This window comes from Rutidosis leptorrhynchoides, chromosome 4 (genome assembly GCF_046630445.1).
Source record: "Rutidosis leptorrhynchoides isolate AG116_Rl617_1_P2 chromosome 4, CSIRO_AGI_Rlap_v1, whole genome shotgun sequence".
NCBI classification, from domain to species: Eukaryota; Viridiplantae; Streptophyta; class Magnoliopsida; order Asterales; family Asteraceae; genus Rutidosis; species Rutidosis leptorrhynchoides.
Window position 1 is genome coordinate 511,474,663 of NC_092336.1, and position 10,576 is coordinate 511,485,238.

General features: G+C 31.2%; 1 pseudogene; it reads right to left on the minus strand.

Moving 5' to 3' along the window:
* Nucleotides 1-1,247: 1,247 nt before the first annotated feature.
* On the minus strand, nt 1,248-10,037 carry LOC139842494 (GATA transcription factor 4-like; annotated as a pseudogene).
* Nucleotides 10,038-10,576: the final 539 nt, after the last annotated feature.

The window sequence follows — 10,576 nt, forward strand, 5'->3', positions numbered from 1 at the left end:
TTCAACGTTTTGTGATACATGCTTCCGCTCATTATTTTGATACTTGCATTGGATATCGAGTATATATGCATACATGGAGCGTCTTTTGGCTACTTTTAAATTGTGTCGCATAGGTTTCATTTGTACTTATAACGTTGTAACGTAACTTGTGGTTGAACTATTTTTGTAAACTTTGAAACAATCTTTACATTTGAAATGAATGCGACATATTTTTGGTCAAACGTTGTTTTAAAGACTTATGACCACGTAACGGGACATAAGTAGACGGCGCCGTCAATGACGATTTTGTCGGGTCGCTACAGTAGGAATTTTATGGTGGGAAGACATGTTGAGTGTTGGCAATGAAAGCACCAAATGATACAATCTTTTCGAGTCAACCGCTAACTTTCAAGAAAACAGAGAGACAGAGACTTTGGTTACACCAAATACTTTTTCATTCATATCTTTTCAACCAAAATAGAATAAACATTTATACTAGCTAAAGACCTACATACATAAATAAAATGCTACTAAACGGTTACTAGATCATGCACTTAACTAACAATAACAATTAGCAAGAAACGAGGAATTAATGGGAAATATAGACTAATGCATGAGTGGCAGTTGAATGGTGCAACTTAGGTTACACGTACAAACTGAATTTGGCTGCTTAATTTACTGTGGGCCGAATCTTGTAACTTTCATATGGGGTTTGGGAATGTAGGTATAAGCAAGGTTGGAGAATTCGGATGGAGATCTCCTTTGGACTTTTTTAGGGAGATCTCGACATCTCGGAATAATCTCGGGGAGATCTCGGACGTTGACTTTATAGTTTTTTTTAATAAAAATATACATAAAAACATAAATATATGTATATTTATATACTTTTTTACGAGATTTTATAAAAATATCCGAGAAATGAGAGAGAAAATCTTAGAAATTATGAATTTTACAAGAAATCTTACAAATTAGCAAGAAAATCTGAGAAATCGTGGCTTTAACTAAGTTTGACCCCGTTGACCGAGAAATCTCGGGAGATGAACATCTCGTCTCGGTTGCCTTCTAAAAACGAGATCTCGGGGGAGGGCCTAAACGAGATCTCAGGAGATTTACAACACTGGGTATGAGGGCCTAAAAGAGGCTTGGAAGTTCACTGTATGCCCATATCACTTAGTTCTTTTTTTTTTTTTTTTTTTTTTTTTTTACAAAACAGAAATGTGGCATTTTGAAAATCTGATAACAGATAACGCATTTCTTGGCCCCTGACATCAGCATATCTCGTAGTTGCTTTCGTGATGTACATTCCGTTGTTCCCGGTTGTGATTTCCCCCACCATAGAGTTAGTGTTCCAACGACACTACCAGGTGACCTAACATTGTTTCCTTTTGCCAACGGAGCTCCATTACTTTCCGGTGTGAATTACAATGCTGAGTCAGCACAAACGTAGGGCTCGCTGCCGGTCGATACTCCGGTACCAATCGACCTAACTTGTACCTCACGCCACACGCGTTACATAGCGTTTTTGGACCTAGAGGACCACTTCTCCATTGAGGCATTTTTTCTGATGAACAGTGTGTGCACCGTCGGTTCACCGTTGTCATTTCGCTACACGAAGATGTTGCTGACGTGCAAGGTACTGCTGGTGTTGTTGTTGACGATGATGTCCAACTGCTGTCAAATGGCGTGTTTTTCGGTTGGATGTTTATCGTTCCAGCTATGTTATTATCCTGGAAATTACTGAACGAATCGTCAACAAATTCTGATAGCCATTCCAGGTCCGCCACATCATCACTCTAGAACGTTCCAAATAAATAAATTATGATTATGTTAAATTCCTGATCACTTTCGTGTATAACACACACCGATGGTGCCATGGTGAAACACACAGTGAAGTAAATTAGTAGTGAAATAGTCATACATGCATAAAACTGATATAATCAAATTCAAATTAATTAGTAATTAATTAAGAGATTAATCTAATTAGTTATTTTCAGTATTACACACAGCAAAAGCTGAAATATGAGTGTAACTAGACACGAATATAAAAAATAAAAATTAATTAATCTAAAAATGAGTGCTAACCGGAAGGCAAAAGTCGGTTGTGTTGTTGTTGAGTCGGACGTCACGTTTTCTACGAAATATATATTTCCCACCTAATCACGTGCCCCCACATAACTTAGTCACATGATCAGGACTATGATCCCGGCGCCGACAGAAAATCACGTGCACCCTTCACTCTTTTTTTTTATTGAATTAAAAAGAAATACTCCGTACTTTCATCGAAATAAAATACAATTGTTATAATTAAGTAGGCTTATAACTACCTTTAGTGGTTTGATTGTGTTATAATTCAGTAGGCTTATAACTACCTTTAGTGGTTTGATTCTTGATTAAGAATACTAATAATGAAGCGTAAGAACAAAGATGATAATGGAGAGAAAGAAGGAAACACTTTGTAAGTGTGAGAAATGGTGCAAATGTTTTAGCTTGCAATACATGGCTATTTATACAAAAACAAAGCTGCCCAATATTGACTAAGTATTAGTACAAAATTGACTATCTACATATAAATAATATTGTTATTATTATAACACTCCCCCTTGGATATCAATTTTGTTTTATTGAAGATCAACTATAAGTTACTGCCTCGTTAAAAACCTTGCTAAAGAAAACCCAGTAAGAAAAAAACTTTAGCTAAGGGAAAAAGAGTGCAGCATGGAGTTGACTCCCCCTCAAGTAGACATCATTGAGTCATCACATCTTTTGAACTTGACTCATGCCAATATTGTGAACGTGTGTTCTGGAAATAGCAGTTGACAGTGCTTTGGTATAAAGATCAGCAGAGTTGTTAATTGAACGTATCTCATTTCAATCTGGTTGGCCTTTATGAGATCTTGAGTATATAAGAAGAATCTGAGGTTTTCATCTGAAACTGTATCATCTAAATCTTTTATGTACAAGTTTAGCCCGTGTGATTTGTCTACAGTCTCCTTCATGGTTAGCTCAACGTTGTTTCAATTCCTATTCTCTTTCAGTCTTTTTCTAAGCTTCACCTACATACCGTTCTTTCTCATCAAACTTATGACCGCTAAGACCGTCTATGGCTTTAGCATCTTGTCTGCATTTATATTTTGTTCTGTCACTTTTGATACTCTTCTTTCATTTGTACTATGCAAGCTGCATTATCTTCATATATAGTTGTTGGTGAAGATAGTTGTTGGTCTTTTTATAGCGTTCTAGCCCATAAGAATCAATAATGATTTGTGTCATTGATCTCAACCAAACACATTTTCGAGTAGTTTCATATAATGCAATCACTTCGTCATGATTTGATGATGTTGCAACAAGTTTTTGTTTTAAGAATGCCATGATTTTGTGGTACCTCCATTTAGGAATACATATCGAGTTTGAGATTTATCTTTATGAGGATCAGATAAATAACCTGCATCTGCATAACCAACCAAATCTTGTTTTGATTCGTTAGAATAAAATAATCCTAAATCAGTAGTTCCTCGAAGGTATCGAAATATGTGTTTGATCCCATTCCAGTGTCTTTTGGTAGGAGCTGAGCTGAACCTTTCCAACAAATTAACTACAAAAGAAATGTCAGGTCTGGTATAATTTGTTAGATACATAAGAGCTCCAATTGCACTAAGATATGGTACTTCTGGTCCTAGGATATCTTCATGATCTTCACAGTGATGAAATGGATCAGTGTCAATATTGAGTGATCTAACAACCAATGGTTTTGTCTTTAAAAAATGTTTTAAAATCTTTTCGGTGTAAGTTGTTTGATGTACAAGTAAACCATTAGGCATATGCTCAATCTGCAAACTAGTGCAATACTTGATTTTTTTTTTCAAGATCTTTTATTTTAATTTCTTTCTTTTAGAAGTTGAATGGTTTTATGGATCTCTTTATTTGTCCCTATGATGTTAAGAATATCAACATAAACAAATATGATCACATATTCGATTGTTGTTTTCTTAATGAAAACACATGTGCAAATAAGATTATTTGTATACCCTGTTTCTTATCAAGTAATCACTTAATCGGTTGTACCATTGTATCAGCCCATATAAAATCTTTGTGATTTAATGGAATACATTTCCTTGTGTTTTGCATTAGATGCTTCTGATACCTTAAATCCTTCATGGATATTCATGTATATCACTATCAAGTGATTCATTTAAATAAGTAGTAATAACACCCATGAGATGCATTTCTAAATTTTTTAGAAACTGTTAGGCTGATTAAGTATCTAAAAGTAATTGAATCCATAACAGGAGAATAAGTTTTTCTCATAATCCATTCATGGTCTTTGAGAGAAATCTTGAGTTACAAGTCTAGCTTTATCTTGTAACTTCATTTTTTCTCATTTCTTTTTCGGATAAAAATTCATTTTTTTTATCTCATACGTTCCACATCTTTAAAAGTGATAACGATTGATCCGAAAATTTTTCTTTTATTGAGCGATTTAATTCAGCTCGTATTGCTCATTTCCATTGAGCTCAATCATGTCTATTTGATATTCAGTGACAGATTTTGGTTCCAAATCATCATCTTTATTCATGATGTCATTATATGAAAATATCTCATCAAGATTTTTCATTTCATTTCGGTTCCATAATATTGCATAATTTATCGCAATTTATGTATTTACATTTATCAATATCCTCTGTAGAAGGAATATTGATTTGTGGTTCTTCTTGAACACGTTCTTTTACCTCATTATCAGCTGATTTTCTTTTTCGAGGATTTTTATCTTTGGAACCAATTGATCTTTCACGTTTCAGACGTGGCAAAGACTCATGAGTGATATTATTGTCAGCTTTTTAAATTTCAATTCGAGCTGGAGCATTTCCTACTATTATATATGATTTAGTCACTCTTTTTGTATCTATAAATGCATAAAGTAATTAATTTGCAAGTTCTTGCATATGCATTATTTTTTGAACTTTCGTTTCGCATTCTTTTGTGCGAGTTCTATATACCTTAATTGATGTTCACATCATGAAGCATATTTTTCTTTATTTTTCATTTCTCCCCATAATATAGGGAATAATTTTTTTTTTAATGACAATCAGCAAAACGTGCTGTAAAAACATCACCCGTCATGGGTTTAATATATCTTATGATTGAAAATGTTTCATATCCAACATATATTTCAATCCTTCTTTGAGGAACCATTTGTTGTGGTGGTGCAATTAAAAATACACTCCACAAAAATGTTCTAAGATGGAAAATATTTGGCTCTCGACCAAAATTAAGTTGGTAACGGAGAATATTTATGACTTGCACTTGGTTTAATGTGAATTAATGTCGCGTCATGTAAATTTACATGTCCCCATATAAATATTGAGAGTTTTGTACTCATTACCAATTGTCTAGTTATTAGCTGCAAGCGTTTATCTATTGATTCAGCTGAACCAATTTTGTGTATGCTTATGAGTAACTGGATGTTCAACAACAATCCATGTAGACATATAATAATCATTAAATGCTTGAGATGTTAACTCACCAGCATTATCAAGTCTCATCCTTTTAATGGTGTAATCAGAATAATGTGTTCTCAATTTAATAATTTGTGCAAGAAACTTTGCAAATGCCATATTATGGCTTGATAACACACAAACATGAGACCATCCGCTAGATACGTCTATTAGAACCATGAAATATCAAAATAGTTCACATGATGGATGAATTGGTCCATATATATTACCTTGAATTCTTTCAAGAAACATTGGTGATTCTTTCTCAATATTCTTTTCATTAATCACCATATGTGCTTTTCATTAATCACCATATGTGCTTTTCATTAATCACCATATGCACTTTTCATCATATATCCTTTACACCATATGCGTTTTTAATCATATGCGCTGTGCTTTTCATCATATGCACTTTTCATCATATCCACTTTTTATCATATGAGCTTTTAATCATATATCCTTTTCACCATATGCGCTTTTAATCATATGCGATGTGCTTTTCATCATATGCACTTTTCATCATATGCGCTTTTAATCATATGCGTTTGCGCTTTTCATCATATGTGCTTTTCATCATATGCACTTTTTATCATATGCGCTTTTAATCATATGCGTTGCGCTTTTCATCATATGCGCTTTTTATCATATGCGCTTTTAATCATATGCGTTGCGCTTTTCATCATATGCGCTTTTTGGTGCTACATAGATATTTCTCATTCAGGGTTTCTAAAATACCGATTGATTCGAGATGTTTTTCTACATTCATAACCCATGTTAAGTAGTTGTTCCCACTTGATTCTAAAGGAGCAAATTTAAGCCTTTTCAAATTCGACATTTTCTATTATCAAAAGATGAACAACATAAATCATAATCATAATCAACTTATATTCATAGACAAATAATAAAATGAAATTAGAATCATTTTAAATTCATAAGTAGCAAACAATAGAATAATGGCATGATTACAAATGATAAAATCACAAGAGCAGGATAGAATATAGGTTCACCCCGTGGTATATTAGCAACAATGATGATAGTTAGTATGACCAATACAATAGGAAAAATTATCCTTGTGTGAATCATCTTTACAAAAAAACTTTTTGAGAGTGGTAATCTGAGAAAATGAAGATTGATTTGTGAAAATGTGAAAACGGAGATGTTTATTTTATATTTGAAAAATATAGTCGTTGTAACGTCGTCAGTTGACGTTAACAACCGTTATGTATATATGACTGTTGTAACGTCGTTAGTTAACGTTAACGACTGTTATGTACTCATTGTACTAATAATAATTTTAATAAAAGAATTTTATTAGTACAAATACGATTACTATAAATACATTTAGTATAAATACGTTTAGTATAAATACGAAGATTAAGAGAATAAACATATTATGCATAAATAATAAATTTTAAGAATAAACATTAGTATGCATGAAATAAATAATGATTAATTGCATAAGTAATCATAAATGTTAGATAACATAAATATAAATGTTAGTGAAGTTAAGAGTTAGATTATAGAAATATAATTCAGGCGGTATAACCGACCATATATAACTTAAATAACATAAATATAAATGTTAGTGAAGTTAAGAGTTAGATTACAGAAATATAATTCAGGCGGTATAACCGACCATATATAACTTAAATAACATAAATATAAATGTTAGTGAAGTTAATAAAAGTTAGATTATTGAAATATAATTTTACTTATGATGATAATAATAGTTACCTTACTAATAAATAATAGAAGATATCGTTAAAGAATTTATAACCTTGATTAGTGACTTGTGCTTGCTTAGATAAACCTTGATTATACGGAGCAATTCGTGCTGATAACGTGTTATAATTAAGTAGGCTTATAACTACCTTTAGTGGTTTGATTGTGTTATAATTCTGTAGGCTTATAACTACATTTAGCAGTTTGATTCTTGATTAAGAATACTAATAATGAAGTGTAAGAACAAAGATGATAATTGAGAGAAAGAAGGAAACACTTTGTAAGTGTGAGAAATGGTGCAAGTGTTTTAGCTTGCAATACATGGCTATTTATACAAAAACAAAGCTACCCAATATTGACTAAGTATTAGTACAAAATTGACTATCTACATATAAATAATATTGTTATTATTATAACAACAATGATATTCATTTCCTTCATTATATATTATATATAGTATCAATTGAAAAACAAAAGAAGACAAAAAAATGACACTATTAATTTGAATTTTTTTGGAAATTTTGTCACCTTACCCCCCGGTTTTTACATTATGTTAAATTTCACCCATTTTGATTACCTTTTTAATTTTTACCAACCCTCTAATTTTAAGGGATATATCTTAAACAAACTATAAATTTATCAGAATGAAAATGTAGATCAGTTGGTAAGGAGGTTTGTTGAAATCTAAAGGAATGCAGGTTCAAACCTTGAAGTTGGCATTTTTTTTTTCTTTTTTCTTTCAGGCAAGCGATCTTGGGCTCAGCGAAGCGGGCCGGCCCGAATACTTGTATTTTATCATTATCTGCCCCCATTCTGTTATTAATGGGCCATTTGTTTAATCTTTTATCATTTATTTATTCACTAATTTTCATTTTAATAACTAATGAAGTAAATCATAAGAAAGGGAAAGTATATAACATGACATATGATACATATATATATATATATATATATATATATATATATATATATATATATATATATATATATATATATTAGGGTTTAGATATTAGGGTTTATAGGGTTTAGATATTAGGGTTTATGGGAAAAAAAAGTCAATCTGCACAAAAAAAAATAAAAAAAATCTGCAAAAAAACAGTCAATCTGCACAGAAGAAAAGTCAATCTGCAAAAAAAAAACTGCAAAAAAAGTCAATCTGCACGCAGATTGACTCAATCTGCACAAAAAAAAGTCAATCTACACAAAAAAAAGTCAATCTGCAAAAAAAAAAACTGCAAAAAAAAACGTAGATTGACTCAATCTGCACGCAGATTGACTCAATCTGCACAAAAAAAAATGTCAATCTGCACAGAAAAATCTGCAAAAAAAAAAAAACTGGAAAAAAAACGCAGATTGACTCAATCTGCACGCAGATTGAAAAGTCAATCTGCACAGAAAAAAAGTCAATCTGCAAAAAAAAAAAAAAAAACTGCAAAAAAAGTCAATCTGCACCCAGATTGACTCAATCTGCACAAAAAAAAAAGTCAATCTGCATAGAAAAAAAGTCAATCTGCAAAAAAAAAAATGTTAATCTGCAGTAGATTGACTCAATCTGCACGAGTTCCATGGGTTCTCTACTACCTTTGATTCTCCATGGATTCTCACCATATATATATATATATATATATATATATATATATATATATATATATATATATATATATATATATATATATATATATATATATATATGGTGAGGATCCCCTGAAAACTCAAGTTCCCTGAGAATTCAAGTGGCGGGCGAACAAAAAAAAAAATTTCGAACAACCATATTTTGCTACGATCGACGATCTAATTTGAAGAATTGAGGTTAAAATCGGTTTCAAAATCAACAACAATCATCAACAACCAACAAATTCCATATTTTCTTATACTTGTATCCATCTTCGTAACTGTGATTCGATTAATTACTATTCCGTATTTACTAATAATATTGCTAAAAACAGAGTATCATGAAGGAATTTAGTTACAATTTATATGTTTATTATAATGTTTCTTTTAATAGAATTTTGAAGTTTTTAGCAAGTGAGTAATTTACAGTACAATGGATACTCTGTTTGATGCATATACTTGCATCTTTTTTGTAGAACTTTAATTGTAAACAACAAATATAGAATAAGTTCGAATATAATCAAAATTGTTCGACCTTCTATTTTTTTGTTCGAATTATGAAATGTAGAACTAAGAATTGTTCGAACAGACTCAAAATTGTTTGAATTACCCTTTTTTGTTCGAATTCAAAATGTAGAACCAAAAATTTAGAACCAAAGCCATTTTTGCATCTAAACAAAAATGGTTCGAATATGTTAAGAATTGTTCGAACTTAGTAAAAATTGTTCGAACTTAGTACAAATTGTTCGAACTCTGATCAATTTGTAGAATCAAATTGAATGTGCAAAACATTAAGTTTACATCTTCCATGACATACCTGGATAAAAATAACAAGCTTTGCCTTTATCTTTCTCAATAGAATTGTTTAGATGCATAGATATGCATCTTGAAGAAAACAACAAAATTGATCTAAACTTTGACAACAACAATTTTTGTAGTGGTAGCAGACTCATCTTCTACATATGTGTTGCACTATTAAATGCTCTGCATCGAGGCGTTGCAGTATGCTTCAACTTACTCTCATCTATATTGTAGCTATATTCTGTAAGCTACCACAACATGAATAATAATAATTTGTAACCTATAGAAACTAAAAGGATAATTGAATTATATAGAGTGTACAATCCTCCCTCAACCATCACGCTTAGCATACCCACTTGTCTCTACAGCAACACAAATTGAAAAGTTTCTAAGCCAAGCTTTGGTGATGACAACACAGCTTCGATCTCTCATATTTGAAGGAAAGTTTGGATGAAATATAGAATTTTCTTTACAATTTGAAAAGCTCCAAATTGAAAAGCCCTAATTATGAAGGTGCTTTTAGAGAAGAAAGGCTCATGAATGATTTTGAGAACTGCCCTAATTTCTTTAAGTTGCCTGTGCTTTTTCAATTTTTGTTCGACCTTATTTAATTTTGTTCGCCCTTACAATTTTTTATTCGCCCGCCGGGGTTCTCACAGTTTCCACTCAAAAAAAGTTCTCATTTAATCCCTCTACTATATATATATATATATATATATATATATATATATATATATATATATATATATATATATATATATATATATATATATATATATATATATATATAGCTTATAACCGGCCACTTGGCGGGAATTATAAATAGATGATTATAAAATAAAATATTGTTTATAAGACATTTATGTGAATGGACATACAAACATTAATGAAATTCATGTTTAATTATTGAGTGATACAAAACGAATAAAATCAAAAATGAACATGCAAAGTAAAACATCTATATTTATAAG